Source organism: Planococcus citri, chromosome 5, assembly GCF_950023065.1.
Source record: "Planococcus citri chromosome 5, ihPlaCitr1.1, whole genome shotgun sequence".
Classification (NCBI taxonomy): domain Eukaryota; kingdom Metazoa; phylum Arthropoda; class Insecta; order Hemiptera; family Pseudococcidae; genus Planococcus; species Planococcus citri.
This window is the reverse complement of record NC_088681.1, coordinates 38,460,426-38,484,133: the sequence shown is the minus strand read 5'-3', so window position 1 is coordinate 38,484,133 and position 23,708 is coordinate 38,460,426. Positions and strand designations below refer to the sequence as shown.

At 36.2% G+C, this 23,708-nt stretch overlaps 1 long non-coding RNA gene across 1 annotated transcript; it reads left to right on the top strand.

Moving 5' to 3' along the window:
* Window positions 1-13,233: 13,233 nt before the first annotated feature.
* Window positions 13,234-14,941, top strand: LOC135848656 (uncharacterized). The gene is made up of 4 exons (XR_010559407.1): window positions 13,234-13,578; window positions 13,679-13,855; window positions 14,215-14,252; window positions 14,355-14,941. It is a non-coding gene; the product is annotated as an uncharacterized LOC135848656 (long non-coding RNA).
* The last annotated feature ends 8,767 nt before the right edge of the window (window positions 14,942-23,708 follow it).

Here is a 23,708-nt window from a genome sequence, read left to right as displayed (position 1 = left end):
GCTCCAAAACGGCTGGAAATGGTAGAATTTGCGCGCCGGTGGTTAGTTCTTGAAAAAATACAGAAATTCACGCAAATTTCAAAAATTTCCTCACAAACTGTTATCTTTTGATTTTTTAATTTTGGAAAAAGCGAGTCAAAAAAACAATTTTGAGGTGTCACTCTCAGAAATCGGCTCAAATTTAAACAGGTCGAGTATAATACATAACTTGATTTTTAGCTGCCCAACTGCATATTCACGCCTTCTGGAGCAAATTCAAAATTCTGGAGAAATTGAAAAATCGCGCTGGAGGCTCCAGAATGGCTGGAAATGGTGAAATTTGGATTTGGGTAATTGATATTAGTTTTGGGACTTATTTTGACCATTTTTATTGATCAAGTACGTACTTTAAAAAAAAAAGCATAAATCGCCAAAAACAGTCAATTTTGAATTTTCAAAAAATTCGCCAAAAATCGAAAAATAAACTTGGGCAGCTGAAAATTTGGTTTTGGGGTTTTTAGACTATGCTCTTTCCAAAAATCGCGGTCCCGTTCAAATCGGAGTGTGACACCTCAAGAGGTTCCCTTGGAAAAGTTTGGCAAAAGACCGTTGAACAAAAAATCTAAACTTTGAAGCAATTTTCGAAAAAATTGAGATTTTTTGGAATTTCTTGAGTGGTGATTTTTTATTTTTCGTAATTTAAAAGTGATTTTTAATTACTATTTTTTTTTCAAATTAAGCTAGGGACACTGTTACAAAGGCGTAGCTGTCTAGTTGAGTGTACATAGGTATGTACATTAACTCGCTGATTCTCAAAATCCAGTTTGATACAAAAAACCTAATCCGAATAAATTATCGCTCATATTTAGTAAAATACGCACATGCATAAGAAGTTGTACCCATTCTACCCCTTTATCAAAAACTATAGGGTTCGCAAATAATACAATAGCCCGAATTTCGCTTCATTTATGATGAAAAAAAAAAATATGTCCAAAAATCTACCTGCCTTCTAAGCAAAGGACAAGAGCGATAGCATCGTAGTAGTATACGTAGTAGGAAAAAAAATAAACGAATTAATTAAACTACACAAATAAGCTTAGAGTTTGAATGGAAAACAAAAGAGACACCCTCTCATCGTTTTCATTTAAGTGACATTTTTCTTGTACTGCTAAAATGTTCGTTTCTTGTTTACACCGCTAATGAACTCGTTTTATCCTTTACAAACCATTTCACCGAGTGTTTGCTACGAAATTGTACAACGAAACTGAGCTCCCCCTTTCTACAGCACGGTAGCGTAAAACGTTCTTTGAGTAAACTGCGCTACAATCAACTAAAAGGATAAAATTAAACCGGCGAATTTAAAAGTAAATAACAAGCATTTTCTTCGGAAAACTTACTTTCACGGTTCGAGGGAAAAAAATTTCTCTACAATTGTGTATATCGCGTCAGTCAGGTACTCTGCTGTGTGGATTGTAGGTAAGGGAAACACAGAAATAAGGCAATAAGGGAAAGAGTGAAAATAACGCAGTTTAATTACCTTTCCAAGTGTCTGTCGCATGTTGCTATTTTTTTCCATCGTGAAAAACAATGAATTTCGATGACTGTCGCTATATACAGGGTGTCCGGCAACAGAGTTGAAGAACTTAAATTTTGACCATTTTTTCCTGCACTATTCGCATTCAAATGGTCGAAAATAAATGTCAACGTTTTCTTCTTTAAAAAAATTTGCTCTTTCAATTTTGTTCATTGGAAGTTCAGTTCAATACGAACATGAAATTATCATATTGTTCACCTTACTCTTCAACCACCTTGAATAATTTTTCAAAAGCGAAATAAAAAGTGACAATAAGGTTATGTTATAAAAGATAGCGGTTTCGTGCACAGTTTGACACTTTTTTGAATATTTGGCCCAAGATGTACGCGCTTATGTGCGGAATTTTATTTATACTAATGGATTAAAACCCAATAAAAGATTGTAAAGCAGAGGCAGAGACGTCGCCGTGCCGATGACTGCCCATCAGGCCCGTGTAATACATCACACAGCAAGCGTGCCAGTCGCATTTTCTCGGCTTATGGGAAAGTGGAGCACGTGACGTTTGATAGTAAAAGGGATACAGGCCACGCGTCACTAGTGCCACACATCAAGTGTCTTGTAATTGCTTCGGATAGATGCCTTTATTGTTTGCGCGAAAGACTGGTGTTTTATATAGCCTTTGCGGTGGTAGTAGCGGTGGTACCCCTATCGCGTGCCAAATATACGTCCGACTTACGTGTACCGTTCCCCTCGCACCATTGCATGCTTTACACGAGTACCAGGTCGGCCTTGCAATCTCGTTTAATGTTTTTCCACTGTATATAAATAATTATCCGATGATATTCACTTGCCAACGTCGCCGTCGTCGTCGTTAAATTGCTATGAATCTAGCGTAATTGTTGCTTCCAAGTGGGGGGTATGTAGGGTGGTGGTTTCTTGTTGCATTTGCACCAGCAACCGAGTGTATTTGTGTATGTGTACAAGTGCACTTGTTTTAATCATACCAGCGAACGAGTTACAAAGTGTATGGCTACGTTTATGGTGTGAAAAAAGAAGAAAAAGTGACAATATTCTAAGAGGAATCGTCGTGTCTGGGGAGCTATCAGGATCGTGGGACGGACGACGCACAGTGACTCGGATTGCGAAAAAAGGCGCGCATGGCGTTTTACAGCAAAACTATGACCATATCAAAAGTTGAAAGTAGTGATTCCGTAGTATTTTTCAACGAGGAATTCGAATCCGATGTCCTTTTTTATCGCCAGACCCCTTGGGGGGTGGTACCAAAATCAAATTTTCTAAAAATGAAAAAAAAATAGAGTAATATGTCAAATTGTAGGTTTTTTGGATCGAGAAACACGAATCTGAGGTCCTTTTTTCCCTCAGACTCCATGGGGAGGTGCTACCAAAATCAAATTTTGTAAAAATGAAAAAAATCGAGTGATATGTCAAAACATAGGTTTTTTGGGACGAGGAACACGAATCTGAGGTCCTTTCTTCCCTCAGGCCCCTCGGGGGCCCTTGGAGAGGTGCTGCCATTTTTGAGTTATCTCGCCTCAAACGCAACTACATTTTAACTAAATTAACGCGAAATAATTGTTATTGACTATGGCATAAGTTTTTTCATTCAACTCCCTTCAAAATCGCGATTGCGGGAAAATGTGTGTTAAAAAGTGTAGAATTTGGGTGTGGTTCCTCACGGTGCGACTAAGCGCGATTCTTCTAGTAATGATACAAAATAACCGAAGATATCGGGTCGAATGATTGAAAAACTGACTAATTTCTACCCTCAACCAAAAAAATCTAAATTTTGATAATCTACTCAAATTTTTGTGATTTTTTGAAAATTTGATTTCGGTAACACCTTCCCTAGGGGCTGAATGAAAAAAAGGACTTCAGATTCGTATTTCTCGACCCAAAAAACCTACATTTTGACGTATCACTCGATTTTTTTATATTTTTACAAAATTCGATTTCGGTAGCACCTCCCCAAGGGCCCTCGAGGGGACTGAAGAAAAAAAGTACCTCAGTGTCGTGTTTCTCGACCCAAAAAACCTATATTTTAACATATCACTCGATTTTTTTTATTTTCACAAAATTTGATTTTGGTAGCACTTCCCCGAGGGCCCCCCAGGGGGTCTGATTGAAAAAAAGACCTCAGATTTGTGTTTCTCGACCCAAAAAACCTATATTTTGACATGTCACTCGATTTTTTTCATTTTTGAAAATTTGATTTCGGTAGCACCTCCCCAAAGGCCCCCAAAGGGTCCGAGGTAAAAAAGGACCTCAGATTCATGTTTCTCGACCCAAAAAACCTACATTTTGACATGTCACTCAATTTTTTTTTTATTTTTACAAAATTTGATTTTGGTACCACCCCCCAAGGGGTCTGGCGAAAAAAAAGGACATCGGATTCGAATTCCTCGTTGAAAATTACTACGGAATCACTACTTTCAATTTTTGATATGCTCATAGTTTTGCTGTAAAACGCCATGCGCGCTTTTTTTCGCAATCCGAGTCACTGTGCACCCCTTAAAATAAGAAAAAAACCCTTTAGTGGGGCTGGTGAAACGATAGCCTAACCCATGTACATTGTACTTGTAGCCAAAATCAGCACAAAAAAAATATGTCTTAGCTGTCTTAAAGAATAGAGCATCAATACAGCTGCTTAGAGCACTCAGTCCCAATGTTAAAGCGATTCCCTCCTCCTTCTCCTCCTCCTCCTCTTGAACTAATTAGCCTTTCAAGGCTGTCTGTCTGCCTTTCGACCTGTTAGTATGACTTCTCAAGGTCATTGCCCTAGCTGTCTGGTCTCTTAACGTCATCGATCCACCTGTCTAATATCTCATGGTTGTCTGTGCTCCTGTCCGGCTGGCTTCCCAAGGACATTCTCTGTCTGTCTGTCTGTCTGACATCTAAAAGTCATTGGTCTGTCTATATGACCTCTCAAGGTCGTCTGCCTGCCGGTTGGACCTCTCGTGGTCACTGAGGCACCTGTATAACTTCTCAAAGTTGTCTGCATGCCTGTCAGAACCCACCTGAAGTCGTCTTCAGAGAGTGTTAAAATTGGAGTGCAGAGTAAATTTCGGCTTTCCATCTCCATTTGATGAAATTTTGGGGAAATATCAAGTTTCAAAAATCTACTGGAGGCTCCAGTAATTTTCAAAAAGTCGCTGGAGGCTCCAAAACGACTTGAAATCCACCAGCAACCGACTTCGTAGCGTATTGAAATTAGTTTGCAGAATGAATTTCGGCTTTCCAACTCCATTTGATGAAATTTTGTGGGAATTTCGAGTTTCAAAAATCTGCTGGAGGCTCCAGAACTGCTCAAAACGGTTTGAAACAGTTTCCAATCGATTTGGCGTGTCGAAAATAGGGTATATCCCAAATTTCAGCTTTCTTGGTCAATTTGGTAAAATTTTGATTTTTTCCCCACATTTGTGGCCAAAATTTGATTTTTTAAAATTCACCAAAAATCGAAAAAGGCACTTTAGCACTTGAAATTTTGACAAGTGATGAATGTTTGCCTGCTCTTTCGATCTACTTTTGTAGAATTTAAAACATTTCGTGCAAGTCCTTCAGTGGAATGCAAAATCTGCGATTTCAGCTGACCTGTCACTCAAAATGGCCGCCATTTTGTAAGTAGGGCCACTATTTTTTTTCTTCTAAGTACAAGGGCTGGAAATATTCCTTAGGACTCGCCGTTTAAGAAAAAAATTGTCTTGGATGATCAGTGGGGGGGAGGGGTACAGTAGACCAGTAGATCCTTACTTATGTGGGCCTCCTGACTATATCTTCTCACTACCTTTTCACTACCTTTCAAAAAAAAATCACCAACTTCAAAATTTTTTTAGCCCATCCCTCCCCTCCTCAGATTCATTTTTTCATTTTTTTTGTTTGGGGTTGAAATTGATTCAATGGTTACCTATGAAACCATCACTACATTTATTCAAATTGTTACAATTTCTCATATGTACATAAATGTACATACTACGTATTAAAAATACAAAATGAACGAACTGGATAAATAAACAAATTAAAAATTCTTGTTTGGCGTTCACTCGTATCCGAGCATCGTGACTATGGAGCATCCCCAATCAGCTGCCTCCAACTTTCTCAATCTTCAGCTTCACTGGTGCACTCTCTGAGGGTGAGTCCTGTAGCCGTTTTCATCAGGTCAGTGTACCTTGTGGGGGACCTCTTTCCTTCTAAGGTAAACCTGTCTAAGATGGCCATGTTTTGCCAAGACCGCTCTGGAGTCTGGAGTCAACAAAAATTGTCCGATTCTACTTTTTTTTTTTAAAAATATACCTAAGTTATCCCTCTACAACTACCATTAATTGAAAAGTGATTTGGTGAACTTATTTGTATTAAAAAAAAAAAAGAAATTCAAAAAGTTGATTTTTGGGCTCTCAAAAAAGTACCCTGGAAATATGGCCACCCCACCCAGGGTAAAATGGCCACCCAATAAAAGTGATTAAAAATGCAAATAAATTAACGAAATCAAGTTTCGGGGGTTTTTATTACCTATATTTAAATTTAATAAAAACTTCAGAAACTTGCATTTTGTTAATTTATTTGCAATTTTAATCATTTTTACAGCGAGGTGGCCATTTTACTCTAAATGAGGTACCTACAGATTCCAACTATTTATCATAATCTATCTTATTTTTATAGGATTTTCTTTTTTTATAACTGTAAAATAACACAGAGACATGTACTAGATTAATTAATTCATTTTCAGCGTGAATTTAACAGGTAAAGCATATGGCCATCTTCCCCTGGCCATCTTTGCCAAATGACACGGTATGTATTTTTGATTCTGGAATCTGGTGTCTCTGTGAAATCTTGAAATGACTAAAACTTTGTATAAAAATGAAGCTGAGAGTTCTAGGTTTTGAATGATAACTATATGGAATATTTACTTATCACTTCGTTTAATATGTTTTTTTTTTTTGCAAAATGAAAATCTGAAATTCTTTTTTTGCTAAAAAATCAGCCTTGAAATGTTATTAACACTTCTCACACAGACACAAATGAAGTACTGAAATTTTTTTTATGTCTGGTAAGTTCTTTTGTTATGAGGAATAAAATATATTTTTTGTAGCGCGATCCGCCGTCCCATATTCGAGTAATGGCCACCTGGCCATCTTACCCTGTTGGCCATCTTACCCGGGTTTATTTTATGTGCCCTTGAACAGTCAGCTTCTCTAGGTTGTCTTGCCACACCATATGTCCAAAAGATCTTAGGATCGTCCTTCTTACAATGGTGCTGAGTCTGTCCTTCGCACCTAGTTCTTCCAGTATTGACCTGTTTGTTGTTTTCTTGATCCATGGGATTCTTAGCATTCATCTATAGCAGTATATTTTGATTGCATGTATCTGGCTCTGATCTGTTTTCTTCACTGACCATGTTTCCAAGGTGTATAGGAATATTGAGAATACGAGCGTTTTTACAATCTTTACTCTTTAGTTTTGTTCTCTTGACAATTCCATGGCTTTTCTAGATTCGATTGAGTTTTCCTACTGCTGTTTTTGCAATCAATGCGAGTCTTCTTACCTCTATTCCATCTATCTCTTGCAGCTCAGGTTAGTTGTCATTCGCCCTATCTATTAGCATCATCTTGGTCTTTGATTTTTTTCACCTTCAGACACCTGGCTAGGCCACCTTGTTCAATCTTGCCCATGATCTCCTCCATGACCTTGATGTTTTCAGCTGGTATTGTAGTGTCATCTGCATATCTCAGATTCAATATTTTTCTGTCCCCTAGCTTAACTCCTTTTTCCATCTATCTAGATCTTCCCTTATTATCCATTCTCCATATGAATTGAACAGTATTGGGCTGAGGATGCATCCCTGCCTCACTCCTTTGCAGGTCTTGAAGTGATCAGTCAGTTCCTCTTCTACCTTCACCTGTGCATTGTTGTTTTTGTATAGTCTATTAGGTTTTGGTACTTCCATTTCTTCGAGATTTTCCCATAATATCTTCCACTTAACATTGTCAAAATATATCTAACAATTCAAAAATATAATGATAAATTGGCAAAAAAAAATGAAAATCTTTTGGACGATTTTTACCAAAAAAGTGAAGCTTGAGGCCAATTTTTGTATATTTTCCCCAAAAAAGCAAGATTCTCTCGTCTATTTTTGGGAGAAAGGCTTTTCAGAGGAAGGAAGAGGGGGAAGAGTTGTCGATTTTTTGAGAATTTTTTCATTTGTGAAATTCATCATTTGTAAAAATGACAAATCAAGATTTTTTCATCCGGGAAAGTGCATTCGGGGAAATTTTCAGGAACAAGAGTAGACGAAAAATGGTTTTAAGCCGTTTTGAAGCCTCCGGAAATTTTGTTGAAAATTCCAGTTTCCCATAATAAAATCGTATTCGGAACTGTTCAAATCAACTTTGGCACATGGTTTTGCAAATTATCAATCAACTGGATTTTCCACTTTTTTTCATTTTTCACTACCTTTCAAGCAAAATTACTGAAAATCACCACATTTTCACTACCCTTTCACTACTTTCACTACCTGTAGACACCATGTCACATAAAATGAAGCCTGAAGGCGTTGTTCTATGCTTTGCTCCTTTTTTTTTTTTTTTTTTGGTGGCATGTTTAGTTTTACTGCAGTTTTGAGTTTAATTTGAAAAGTTTTTAAAATATTGTGCAAAACTTTGAACTCATTTGGAAAAATCAACGAATTGCTAAAATTACTCAAGTACCTATGTACTTCGTCATTTTTAACAATTTGTAAGTTTGAATTTGCAACATTGAAGCTGTGCAAAAAAAAATTACAAAATGTATTTCTTTGGCATTATCTCCATCCCACATCGTTACCTTCATCAATGCCAAAAAGAACGATATCGAGGGACACACAGCTAAAAAAATGTTAAAACGGTCTCGCTTTAAAAAAAATATAAAACCAGAATAAAAAATATTACAATAGATATTAAACGCGAAGAATAACTTGGGACTGTAAGGGTAGGTATGAAAAAATAAGGGAGATTTTTTCCTGCCTCGAATGCATTCATTGTGACACTTAATAGACAGACGGGGCGGCACATTTATGAGAGCGCAAGCAAAGACTTTTTCCTCGTCGACCGCTCCGACAGTGTTTTTCTTGCTAATTTAGTCGAGTTTTTTATGGCAAACTTTTTAATTTCGGATAACCGCAAAAAAAAATGTTACGTTTATTTAAGAAGAACGTTGATTAAATTAATTTGTTGGAATTCCCGAGAAAAAAAAAAGTCGAATAAGTTTTATACGATGGCCAGTTGAATTTACATAAGTCGTGTTTAATTATCGAATTAAGAGGGGAAAGAATGATAGTTTTTTTTTTTTGGAGAGAAACGTCGTCGATGTCGATAGGAAAAAGTCGCAGTGAATTTTAAGATCTCGATTGGCCGAATTATCGTATTGAATGGTGAATGAAAAGTAGATACTCGATATAGAGGATATAGAATCATTGTACCGGGTATAACATCTGTGTCCAATTTTGAATCGTCGCGTCGCGCGCGTAAATGCTCCGCATGTACAAAGCACCTCTCCCTGGAGAGTAGTCGACAGTTTTCCTTGGCTGGTGTTTATTCTGTGGGAAAGTGGCCTCTTCAAAACTCCCACCTATGAAAACATTAACAATTTATTTTTTAATTGCGTCCACAACTACGCAATCATAAAAGTATAAGAATTGAAAAACCCAAAGCGCGCAAAGGGTGCCAAATGTCAAATGCGGTAATGTTCTTTTTCACTCTTTATTTTTTAGATTCCCCCGATATGCGCTGTGCTGCCGGTGTATTCTCTAAATAACGTCACTTTGCTTAACGTTAACCTTCTATTCTTATATTTTAGCCTATACGAACGAGCATTTTACTTCCTTTTTTGAAAGCTCGGTCGTATCAGTAAGGTGTATGTTAAGCGTATGGCCGTGACGTCATGAAAATTCATTCGCCGCCGCCGAGCCTGAAGCTGAACCAGCCGTTAAGGAAATCGGATCACGTAGCTGGGTAAGGATTTAAAACGGGGTTTGTTTTGTAGTACTTACAAAGATTTTTTCCAACTTTTGATTGCTCATTTCGTGGAAATTCTGAACTATCTACGTTTTCACATGCTAGACTCTCGTACACATTGCGGTTTGCGGTTCATCGATTTCGTTTGCGGGCTGATTTTATTTACAGCCGATTTCGATAGTCTTGCGAGTCCGTCGGAATGTTCCAGAGAGTGATCTCAGTGATCTGTCAAAGTTGAGAATGGTGATGGGAAACCGTCACTTCTTTGTGCATCTTTTCAAAAGTTGCAGTCATGATACTCCGACTGACTCGGGTGAGAAAATTATTCCCTATTTTTTATTTTCCCCTGTCTATAAAAAAAGTGGTGCCGGTAGCCCCGTAAGTTGAGAAAAAAATCAAAAAATTTTTTAAAAAGGTTCTATTTCAGAAAATTTTTTGTTTCTGCGCCAGAATTTTTCTAAATAATCCCCTTTTCAGGAAAAAACTTTCCCCGGTCCTTTAAACCATATTGGCCCCTTAGTAAGAAGCCTCTCAAAGTTGAAAAAAATCACAAAAAATGATACAAAAATTATGGAAAATTGGCTATAGAAGTATGGTGAATTTGTCCCCGAGAGCTTCAGGGTTGATATTTGCATACCATTCGAGCACCTTCCCTCAGGAAAGTTTCAGAACCCCAGACATCCCTCCAGTGCCTTTGCCCCCGCCTTAATTTTTACTATATTAAAAGTTGAGTTACTTTCATAATAAATATATATATGTTTTTTAAGGGTCAAAAACACACTTAAAAATGCTATTCCCATTTTTGTGCCGAATCGTGATCATCGCTAAAACAGCTAAACAAAAAAAAAACGCCATTTTGAGGGGAAAATATGGGGAGAGGGGGGGTGAAAATTTTTGTGGGGATACCTCTTATGAATGTTTGCAATATACCAAAAAATTATAAAAATCGGTTCACACGGGGCTGAGAAAATAATTTTTATTGTAAATTCAGAATAGGGGGGTTTCTAAAAAACGGGAGGGTCTGGGGGTCTGAAACTTCAAATCTAAAGCTCTCGGGGGCAAATTCACCATACTTATCCACCTATAGCCTTTGTTGAAAATATCTCATTTCCACATTAGAATTGTTCTACAATAACCCCCTTTTCAAGAAAAAACCATTGTTGGACCCTCAAATGATGTTGGCTCTCTTGCATGGAGCTCCTCAAATTTGGGGAAAATAAAAAAATATAAAAATTGATGTCTGTAGACATTTTTTGAAAATTTTTCATCTATGTGCAAAATCTTTCTGTATATAAGCACTTTTTCAAGAAAAAATTTCCCCCGGTCTCCCAAATCATGTTGATTTCCTATAAAGCCCTTCAAAGTTGAAAAAAAATCAACAAAAAAAATATGAAAAATTCATATCTGCATAAATTTTTTGAAAATGTTTCATTTCTGAACAGAGTACTTTTATGTAGATAACCACTTTTTCAAGAAAAACACCCTTTTGTTCTCAAAATGATGGCGATGGCGGTCCCCTTTTATGAGACCCCCAAAATTGAAAAATGTCGAGTAAGATAAAAATTGATGCCTACAGGTAATTACCTAAGTGAAAATTGTTCATCTCTGAGCAGAATGTTTCTAGATAATTCTTTTTTCTAGAAAAACCTTTCCTTAGTCCCCCCCCCCTTCAATGCTCACCACATACATACACAGAGATCACCAAGGTTGAAATTTTTTTTTGAATGTAGGTAAAGTCTCCTCTGCAAAGATAGTTTCAAGCCATAGATATGTTTTTTTTTTCTTTAAACCTAAAAATGAAATCCCATTGATAGGGATTCTTGACGATTTTTTCCAAGTTTTCAAGTCTTACATTACAAGATATCAGAACGTCAATAAGTCTTCTGTGAAAATTTGACATAATTTCATTACAATTGCTCTTGAAAGTCAGACTTGAGATCTACACGTCCACTTCAATGAGTACTTTTCTGATGAAGATCGACCAAATCCAAGGATTTAAAAAAATGTAATAATACCTATTCATCTTTTTTCATTTTCTGAGGAAGGACACAAGTTCCACCTTTTCATCATGTAGAGACGACGTCATAAAATATTTACCCGCAAACTTTTTTTAAAAAAATGGGGAGAGGTGGAGGAGGGAGTGCTCTGACATCTGGACTGAGTTGTCTAAACATTTCAATCAATGCTCTGTTCTTTAACAAAATTTTTGCCAATTTTGGCTGCATAAGTAGGACAATTATTTCGCCACTCCTACCAAAGGTTTTTTTGTAAAGAGGGAGAAGAATTAGACAGGTACCTCAGTGACCCCGAGAGGTCCAATAGGTAGGCAGACGATCTTGAGAGGTCACATAGATGAGTCAAAATATCCTTTAGAAGCTAGACAGGAAGACAAATGACCTTTAGAAGCCGGGCAGACAGGTTAATGACCTTGAAAGGCCAGAAAGACGACCTCGGGAAGCTAGCCGAACAGGAGCACAGACGACCATGATAGATTAGACAAGGTGGGTCGATGACCTTGAGAAGCCAGACATATGGGTCAATGACCTTGAGAGCCATACTAACAGAAAGGCAGACAGCCAGCCTTGAAAAACTAATTAGTTCGGGAGGGTGGGGAGGGAATCGCTCTAACGTCGAGACTGAGGGCTCTAGCCAGCTCTATCGATGTTCTCTTCTTTAAAAATAAATTTTTGCTGATTTTCACCAGCCTCACCAATTTTTTTAAGGGGCGAAGGGGGTTTTTTAATGTTTGGACTGGATGGCTTTAACGTGCTGATCCAACGATGCTCTATCCCTTCAAGGGAGTTCTCCCTTCTCTCCTGAAACTCGTACGGCGGATGCGGATAAAATTTATCTACACGAAGTACTCTTAAGAAAAAACGAGGCAGGTATTGCATGGTGTCACTTCAATAAGCAGGTGTTCATCCAAAGTACATCGCTATTCGTTCAATATGATGTGCAATGCATGTACCATTGTATGTAACTAGACGTACATTCAACACAACCATACATCAATCTGTTGATTGATATTACAGCATGTCATGCCAGATTACTGTTTTTTTTTTTTTTTTTTTTTTGATTAAGGTACCTACTTGCTAACACATGCGTCAGAGAATCACTAATGAAAAAATTTGGTGGCATTTTACCTGTAATACCAGTCAGGTTGATTCGATAAGTTACAACGAAACCAATTTTCCAAGTAGAAATGAATTTTTTGACGAGATCACTTTTTATGGTATCATTTTTCATACTCGTAGGTAAGTAAAGTAGGTACGCTGTCTTTCTCATAGTGGAAGCTAGTTTTGAAATTAATAATCAACGCGCTGTAATCTTATTTCAGGCGGCGAATGGAAGAAGTGGAACTTGAGTAAGAAATTATCCATACATACTCGTACATACCTACTCAATAAACCTATCTTCAAGACGATCTAAAACTTCTAAAAGTGGAAACATAACTTGACCAATTTAAAGTCTTAGTTCTGTGATGTTTTTTTTTTTTTTTTTTTCGTTTTTAGACTACAGGAATTGCTTGAAAGAAAGATTCGTGGCATATGTTGCAGCGATGGAGAAAATTTTTGCCCCCAATAACTCATTAGGAGATCAGAGTTTCGTCAAACACCTTGAAGGTCAGTAATTTTAACTAATTACCTGTATTATCGATAAACATCTACTCATATAGTAATTAGCAGCAACAATATACATACATGCGTAGAACTCACATAACCGATAATGTTTTTTTTTTTTTTTTTTTCACGAACACGAATAGAAGTCGACCCCAAAACAATAGAGAGTAAGCATCGTTCTATGTATTAGCAATATAGGTACTCGTAATAATCTGTATGTACCTACCATTCCCACTTCAGTCATACCTTTTACTTATTAAACAAATTCTTTTTTAAAATTTATATTCGAAGTGATATGCTAAGATTACAATGAATTTATTTGTATTTTAAATAGGCCTGGAAAACTTCTTGGAACTATTTGGAAAATATGTCATCAAGTGTGCCCGGCATCTAAACTATGACCACGTCACAGCAAATGTCCAAATATTGAAAGAAGCCAGAGGTAATATAATTTATCAAAATAATATTTCGATTGTATAAGGATTTTCAACACGTTGCGATTTAATGTGAACTTTCAAATTTTTATCCGCTTTCATAACTAGGTGTTCTAATAAGTTTATGTGTCAGCATAAAAAAAAGGTGCCCAGACGGTGATATTTTAACTTTACCAACGTTAGGTACTACGAGTATTTTTTCACATTTCTCATCCCTAAAAAATTGAAGACTTATAACCTGAACCATGCGCCTTATTTTAGTTTCAGTTCCGATTCCACTTAGCAGTAAGTACTTTATAGATTAACACGATACCTGATGTTTCATCATTACGTAGGTATATGTATATACATTACTCAAAGTAGGGATACTGGGGACGACAAGTGGATGGGTTGGAACAAGTTTTTCCAAGGTCAAACAACACGAAAATTAAAGGTTCGTGAATGTTTTGAGGTTTCCAGCTTTTCTATTTTTTAGTTTTCAAAAAATATATATAGATCACCACATGCACAAATTATTCTTCAATCGTATATCATTCATTATACACATAATGTACCTTACCTAGTACCTACGCATTGATTTAGAAAATAAATATTCAACTCTAAAATATTGATTAGATACTAATTATGATTTCTTTGCTTTGAAGCAGAACTTCATGAAACGTGTACATTAGTGTATTAAAAGGTAAGTAAATAGCACTTATTACTTACTACTTCCTAATACTCACATTACCTTGCTCTTGATCACTTTTGAGGCAAAATTTCAAATGAGAATTACCTACTTTAGGAGAAGAACAGACATTCTTGAAAAACTGTGGAACATATGATAAAGACGCGGCCTCATTGTTGTACGACGAAAGTTATAAATCTGGACCTGTACCGGAAATGAAGTCAAGTACGGGTGCGAGTTCGAGCAGAGGTCTTTCCTTTAGAGGTATCAGTAGGATATTGTCTCGAAGTTCTGCAGATGAATCGCAGTAAGAAATGCAAAAATTCGAGAGGTGTGCCTACGCTCACCTACCTATTTCATATTTTTAGGTATAGGTATCTGCACTATGTATAATTGTATAAATCCATGTTACATACCTAACTACATATTTATAATGATAATTAATTTCATATTTTATTTCAAAAGAGTTTGGTTTTAAATAACATAAGTATCTACCTATAAGTGAGTCTTTATTTTATTACATTAAGTGATTGAGTTAAGTGCCTGTATGATGAACAATATTTTAAGTACCATTTTTTTCCTGAAAATCACGAGATTTTACCAATATACGGACATTTTTGGTTTTTAATTTTTTTTCTCACAAAAATGTCCAATTTTTCGTAGTTTTGAAGTAAAAATGTTCTTACTGATGACCAAAATTTTACACATCTGCATTTCAAATTTAATTTTTAACCGCCACTTCTTCATTTCGGACCACTGTGAAACATGACAAAAAATTAATAATAAAAGTTTACACACTCCTTTGGATAAGTTGGTTAAAGCGTGTAGTAAAACTGGTCAATAAAAATCATCTGCTACTGTATTCAAGTCAAAAAAAAAGAAAAGAAATTGAAGAGAAATGGAGAGAGGATCATCTCCCTTTTAAATATTTTTAGCGAGCATCGAGAGTACCTTATAAGCTGGAAAAACCTGAAATCTGACAATTAGAGGTACCTATTGTCTTTCTGCCTGTCTAGCCTCTTGAAGTCCTTAACTCATGAGTCTGGACTATCAAAGTGATGTACCCACCTGCCTATAGCCTCCTAAATCAAGGTCGTCTGTCGGACTGTCTGACTTTTTAAGGCCCTTGACCCGTTAATATGGCTTCTCAAAGTCGTCTGTCCGCTCCCCTGGCCTCTAAAGGTCATTGACCCGTCTTTGTTGCCTCTCAAATAGGGGTTTCTGCTTGTCGAGCATCTCGCGGGCACTGAATTACTAGTATAGAGGCTGTCTGAGTGTCTGCATGCTCGCATGGCTTCTCAAGGTCTTCTATCTGCATGTCTAGCCCTTTCAGGTCATCGACCAAGGGTCATTCCATGCCAATTCGACCATAAAAATGCGATTTTGAAAGTCATGTCTTTCGATTTTACTCAAATTTTTTTTACAATATCTACCTGCCCAGTAGATAAAAAACCCACAATCAGTTTGGTCCCAGCCTCTTCAGGGGGCGGGTGGGGGGGGCTTCCATTATTTTCACATTGTCTCGAGGTACTCAACTTCAGCAGCGCGCGCATATTTTGAAATTTGAACTTTCAATTTAAAAGTTCAACTTTCAAATTTTGAAAATTTCAAAATGCTTTAAAAGTTCAAAATTCAATACCCTTTGGAACTGTGAAATCAGTTTTGATCAAAGTATCATAGTTTTGGAGGAATGCGCTGCTGAAGTTGAGTACCTCGAGACAATGTGAAAATAATGGAAGCCCCCTCCCACCCGCCCCCTTAGGAGGCTGGGACCAAACTGATTGCGGGTTTTTTATCTACTGGGTAGGTAGATATTGTAAAAAAAATTGAGCGAAATCGAAAGACATGACTCAAAAACGTTGCTCGAATTGACATGGGATGACCCTTCTCTCAATGACTCAATGAGATCAAGATCATTTCAATTTTCAAGCATTAGACTCATGATCAGGGACTAAAAGCTAGCCAAAATCCGAAAGTTTCATATTTTTCACCAAACTATGAAAGTTGAAAGTTAGCCAAGTTTCATTTTGAAAAAGTCAAAGCCAGCTAGAAGTTTGATTTTATACGGTTTTTCATCAAGCTTTTTTTATGGTTTTGGTTACTCTTATATTTCTACTGAATGAATTTTTTGAAATTTTTTTAAATTAATAGATTGAGAAATTGGACTCCGAAGTATCGATTCATCAAATATGACATTTTTATTCATTTACGAAAAAAATTGAATTAAAATTCACCACTTGGCTAAAAAACGACAGCATTGAACGACAGCCCTCGAACAACAAACATAGAAAATTCACGTCGCGAGAAACGTAATGCCTGACGAAATTATTTCATTTGCCCGATAACGCAAATTTTTCACCTCTCGTTTGAATTGTTGAACATAAATGGTGCAGTAAATTTGTGAATAATGAATGACACGCTGGTCTGGTTTCAATAACTGATATCTTATCATTTTCGTTTCATTCATCCCCCGGCCAAATCACCATGTCAGACTTTCAGATGCCAAAGTTCATTTTTAAATTTCTGATCAATTTTTTTAAAACCAAATTTTGGCCAAACATGAGAAAAAAATCAAGATTTTTTAAAGCAAGTACATATAATTTTGAGCTATAAAACTGCCCCTTCCCCTACTTGAATAGACTGGAAACTATATGTCATTTTCGATATACTGAGTTGACTGGAGGTGGTTTGGAGTTGTTCTGGAGTTTCTAGCGAAATTTAGGGAATTCCAGTTCCCCAAGTAATGTCATAAAATCAGTCTAAGTAGCAATTGGTGCTTGTTAGTGAGTCGCTTGAGAAGTTGAACAGATTTTCATTTTATTAAAAAACCAGACTTTTCGACTTATCGAGATTTTCATTTTTTTCAAGCATGTAAAGATGATAGTGTTTTTTTAAAAATCTCCTTCTTTTACATAAATACGGATTTTGCTGGGGGGGGGGGCAATTATATTTTTTGACTTGTACGAAGTAAGTGATTTCATCTCACCCCAGGGAGCTAGTTTCCAGAGATGAATGTTGTAGTGTATTTTTTTCAATTTCAGAGCACTTGAATTATTCGTTAACATGGTCTAATCAATGCAGCCACATGAATAAAATTAAAGTTCAAATTGAATTTTTCTTATTTCTAAACATTAAGAAGTCCAAAAATGACCTTGGTTTTTTTCGCAAAACAATACGGATGTCGCTATGAATTTTTGAAGAAGGGCAAAAACGGTCATTTTCGTAACTTTGACTACCTCTCCTGATCACAAAACCAACTCAAATTGAAAAACCTCGCTCTGTTTTTTGTTTTATGGTCTGAACTATCGATGAAGTGCATTCTCAACCCAAACACTTGAAAAAATTTTCAAATTGTTACGTCGTTCAAGCAAGTGTTCGTGCAAAAGCACATCGCTATTCGTTTAAGACAGATGTGTAATGCGTGTACCATTGTACCTATGTAGGTACCTTAGACGTACATTAAACACAGCCATACCTACAGTCATCATTCTGTTGATCGATATGATATCATGAAATCATGAAATGCCAGATTTATTTGTTTAGGTATTATGTCGCCTCTTCACAAGGTTACCGTTGTTGTTTTGTTTTTTCTTTACTAAAGTACTTACTAACACATGCGTCAGAAAAATCACTAATGAAAATTTTTCGCGACATTTCTCTTGTATATAACACCAGTCAGGTTGATTCGATAAGTTAGATACAACGAAACAAATTTCACAAGTAGAACTGAATTTTTTGACACGATCATTTTTTATGGTATCATTTTTCTCACTCGTAAGTAAGTAAGAAATTAATTATCAACGCGCTATTAATCTTAATTTCAGGCGGTGAACGGAAGAAGTGAAACTTGAGTAAGAAATTATCCATACATAGGGGGAAAAAAGAAAGACTTTTTGACAATTTTCGAAAATTTTGACCATAAAACATAACTTTAATTTTAACAACTACGAGTAAAAAAATCACAACTTTTTCACAACTTTTAGCAATTTTTTGCAAAAAAATCAAATTTTTTTGGAAAGCAAAACTTTTTCGAATTCAAGTTGAAAAAGGAGTTTTTTCAAAAAAAAAAAAGAACTTCATCCCATTCGTAAAATTTATGTTTATTTTTACAAAAAAAATTTGTACCTATTACAAAATGAGTTATTTTTCATTCATTTTTCTGGGCAATAATTTTTTTTGGGGATCAAAATTTTATTTGAATGTAGATGAAACTTCTTTCGTCGTTATATTATGTAATCGAATTGCCGTTTGTATTGCCTAAATTGTCATGCTGAACCGTCGTTAACAAATTGTCGTTGAAATACCCTAATTTGTTGTTTGAATGTCTTGTCGTTCGAATCACTTTTTCTGTCATGCCAATCTACATAATTATAGTAGGTAGGTTACCTACATGTAAAGCTACAAGCAAAAAATGTTCACCAGGCTCTCATTCAGCCCCAATTATACCTAGGCAGCTCATTTTTTTCAATAGAAAGCCCTCGACAAGTACTCGATGCGAAAAATATAATGAAAAGCAAATTTTGAATTTAAGGGCCCTAAGTTTGGGTAAAAGAGGGCTAAAATCAACATTAAAAATTTTTTGAAATATGTTTTCTTCCAAATCGCATTTTGAACCGAATTCCAAAATTTGAACAAATTCGGCCCCACACAGGGAAAGATATGCCCCAAAAGCCAATTTTTGGGCCCTCTTCTCTAAATTTATGAAAAATGGACCGATTTTGCTCATTTTTGTTTTAAAATCTCCCTTATGACGTGGGTGGTCCTTGACTACATGGCAAAAAAATGTGCGATTTTTTCTGCTCCAACCCCTAAAGTGGTAACTTCTAGCGAGAAAATAATTCCCTATTTTTATTTTTTCCATTTTCGAAAAATTCGTGCTGCGGTGGGCCCCTCAATTTTCAAAAATTTTAAAAAACCCTACCTAATTTAAAGAAAAATGCTCAAAATTTTAAAATTTTGAATTCCATTGTCTCTAAAAGGTCCCTTTTGAGTAAAATAGACTCTCATGACGATTTTAGCACCATCCCTTGAAAACCAAGCTGACCCCCCCCCCCAGAATAGCAGACATTTGTATTTTATGTGGGATGTCCTAAAGTTAGTTGTTTTTGGTCTTTCCTCCTCCCAACCCACAAAGTGATGTCCTTTAGTGAGAAAATAATTCCCTATTTTTTATTTTTAACATTTTCGAAAAATTCGGGCTGCGGTGGGCCCCTCAATTTTAAAAAATTCAAAAAAAAAAACAAATTCACCGTAAAATTTTAAAATTTCAAAATGATCTCTTTTGAGTAAAATATATAGACGCTCGTCGCTCATGATAGCTGAAACTTGTATTTTAGATATGTGGGAAATCCTAAAATATTATGTTGTTTTTGGTCATTACTGATATGTTGATGCGAATTGTTCACTTGCATACTACCAATGAATTGAAACAACACACGAGTCCCCTCTTCCCCTTAATGATTCAATGGTCCTTTTGAAAACGAGTTTTTTAAAAATGATTTTAGCCGAAGTTGAATTTTTAAAAAACTCGTTTTCAAAAGGACCATTGAATCATTAAGGGGAAGAGGGGACTCGTGTGTTGTTTCAATTCGTTGCTAGTATGCAAGAGTGAACAATTCGCATCAACATAAATGATCAAAAACAACATAATTATTTTACGATTTCCCACGTAGGTACCTAAAATACAAAGGCTATAGGTGGATAAGTATGGCGAATTTGCCCCCGAGAGCTTTAGGGTTGATATTTGCATGGAAGGTGGATACCCTTGAGCACCTTCCGTCACGAAAGTTTCGTACCCCCAGGCCCCCCCGTTTTTGAGAAACCCCCCCCTTTATGAAATTACAATAGAAATTTTTTTCTCAGCCCCATGTGAACCGATTTTTTCAATTTTTGGGTACGTTGTAAACATCCATGGAAGGTATCCCCACAAAAATTTTCACCCCCCCTCCCCTCATATTCCCCCCCAAAATCACGTTTTTTAGCTTTGTTTGCCCGTTTTAGCAATGATCATGATTCTGCACAAAAATGGGAATAGCATTTTTAAATGTGTTTTTGACCCCCAAAAAAATATATTTTTTTCAAAAAAAAATGTTTGGTGGGTCGTGGTCAAAAATTGAAAAAACCAACAGAGGGGGTAAAAATGAATTCTGGTGTAAATTATTGTTTTTGGTAAACGAGGTGTTGTTTCCATATGAATCGAACCCCCCGAACACGAATATGACGTCCAATTTAATGCTACCCTCAACCACACCCCTCCAGTGCCTCTGCCCCCACCTCAATTTTTACTATTACTTATACCAAAAATTGAGCTATATAATAATATTGGTGTCGTTCTCATATGAATCAAACACCCCGAACACGAATATGAAGTCAAATTTTATGCTATCCTCATCCACACCCCTCAGGTGCCTCTGACCCCAACAGGGTCAAACTTTAACATTCTCGAGGAGCTGGCTGTAGCCTGGAAGGGGATAGATGCGGGTAGACCTAAATTGGACTTCATATTCATGTTAGGGGTGTTTGATTTATATGAAAACGACACCAATATTATTATATAGCTCAATTTTTAATATAATAGTAAAAATTGAGGTGGGGGGCAGAGGCACCGGAAGGGTGTGGATGAGGGTAGCATAAAATTTGACTTCATATTCGTGTTCGAGGGGTTAGGTTAGATTCATATGGAAACGATACTAATATTATCATGAAAATAGCGCAACTTTCAGTATAGTAAAAATTTAGTTGGGGTCAGAGGCACCTGAGGGGTGTGGATGAGGATAGCATAAAATTTGACTTCATATTCGTGTTCGGGGTGTTTGATTCATATGAGAACGACACCAATATTATTATATAGCTCAATTTTTGGTATAAGTAATAGTAAAAATTGAGGTGGGGGCAGAGGCACTGGAGGGGTGTGGTTGAGGGTAGCATTAAATTGGACGTCATATTCGTGTTCGGGGGGTTCCATTCATATGGAAACGACACCTCGTTTACCAAAAACAATAATTTACACCAGAATTCATTTTTACCCCCTCTGTTAGTTTTTTCAATTTTTGACCACGACCCACCAAATTTTTTTTTTTTGAAAAAAATACATGTTTTTTGGGGGTCAAAAACACATTTAAAAATACTATTCCCATTTTTGTGCAGAATCATAATCATTGCTAAAACGGGCAAACAAAGCTAAAAAACGTCATTTGGGGGGGGGGTATGGGGGGGAGGGCCGGGGTGAAAATTTTTGTGGGGATACCTCTCATGGATGTTTACAACGTACCCAAAAATTGAAAAAATCGGTTCACATGGGGCTGAGAAAAAAATTTCTATTGTAATATCATAAAAGGGGGGGTTTTTCAAAAACGGGGGGGTCTGGGGGTCTGAAACATTCGTGACGGAAGGTGCTCAAGGGTACCCACCTTCCATACAAATATCAACCCTGAAGCTCTCGGGGGCAAGTTCGCCATACTTATCCACCTATAGCCTTTCAACTATTTTGGGGGGGGGGGAGGTGTCAGCTTGGTTTTAATGGGAGTAGGCTAAAATCGTCATGAGCGTCATTTCACTCAAAAGAGATCTTTTAAAGATGATAGAACTTGAAATTTTAAAATTTTACGGCGAATTTGTTTTTTTTTGAATTTTTTAAAATTGAGGGGTCCGCCGCGCCGCAGCCCGAATTTTTCGAAAATGACATGCCAGTTTAATTTGTTTTTACTCTTACCTATGTCATCACTTTACCAGCTTAGTGATTTTTTTAATTCATATACCTATACCCACCAACACAGGTATCAGAAAATCATTTGTGAAAATTCTTCGTAAAGTCTTACCTGTAATACCAGTCAGATTGATTCGATAAGTTAAGTACATACAACGAAACAAATTTCACCAGTAGAAATGAATTTTTTGTGGAGATCACTTTTTGTAGTATCATTTTTCTTACTCGTAGGTAAGTAAAGTACGATGTCTTTCTCATAGTGAAATCCAGTTTTGAAATTAATAATCAACGAGCTATACTCTTAATTTCAGGCGGTGAATGGGCGGATTGGAACATGGGTAAGAAATTATCTATACATTCGTACTCAATACCCACTCTTTAAGACGATATCAAAGTGAAATCATCACTTGACTGATTTAAAGTCTTTTTCATTATACATGCTACAAAAGTATAAGTTTTCCGCCCTCTGTACATGCTACGAAAATGCTCTATGTTTACCCGGCCGGGCCAAAAATGAAATGAAATCGAGAAAAATTGCAGAGAATTAAATTTCCAATCGACATAATGTCTTTAGTTTGTCTTTAGTTTTTTTCTATGAGGCTCAGTTTTCGATATATTTGGAAAAGAAAGCATAATTCTCTTTTAAAAAAATGAACTATTCAAAAAAGGTTTAACCAAAAACGGACGTAAAACTCATTTTCGTAGCATGAATAATGAAAAATATCTTACAATGCAAGGAGCGAAAGTGAAGAATGTTTGGTCTCGTGCTTTAACTCGACCAAACATACTTCACTTTCGCTCCTTGTATTGTAATATACTATTTCATAAAGTTTTTTTTTGTTTTTTCGTTTTTAGATCACAGGGATTGCTTGAAAAAAAGATTTGAGTCATATGTTGAAGGAATGGAGAACATTTTTGCTCCCAATAATTCATTAAAAGAGAAAAGTTTAATTAAAAAATTTAAGAGTCAGTATAATATTAACTACTAGGTATACTAATACCTATATTATCGATAGTCTACTCATAGTAATTAGCAGCAACAGAACTAATATAACAAATAATTTGTTTTTTTCACGAACGCGAATAGGAGTCCACGACGGAACAATAATGAGTAAGCACGTTCTGAAGATTTTTCAATTATAATTTATTGCCATAATGTATTAGCAATACAATACCTTTCCTACTTCGTGCATACCTTTTATCCAACAAATTCGATTGATTAGTAATATGCTAATGATTACAATGAATTTACTTGTATTTTAAATAGGCCTGCCAGCCTTTTTGGCAGTAATGGGAGACTACGTCCTCAATTGTGGCCGGAGTTTGAATCATGAGTTTGTCACATCAAATAAAGAATCATTGAAAAAGGCCAGAGGTAATACGTAATTTATAAAAATAATATTTCGATTGTGAAGTTTTTTAACACGTCTCGATTTGATGTGAATTTTCAAATGTATATCCGCTTTCATTCATCTTGTATAACTACCTATAGGTGTTATATATCGTTTATGTACCAGCATAAAAGAATTGTGCCCGGACGGTGAGTATTTTATACATTAATATGTACCATACCAACGTTAGGTAGGTACTATTTTTTCACATTTCTCATCCCTAAAAAAAAATTAAAGACTTATAACCTTAATCATGCGCCTTATTTTAGTTTCAAAACCGATTGCACTAAGCAGTAAGTACATACCTACTACCTACTACTTACCTTATTGTAGATTACACGATACAAGGTGGCCAGAAAATTTCGTGAACCCCTA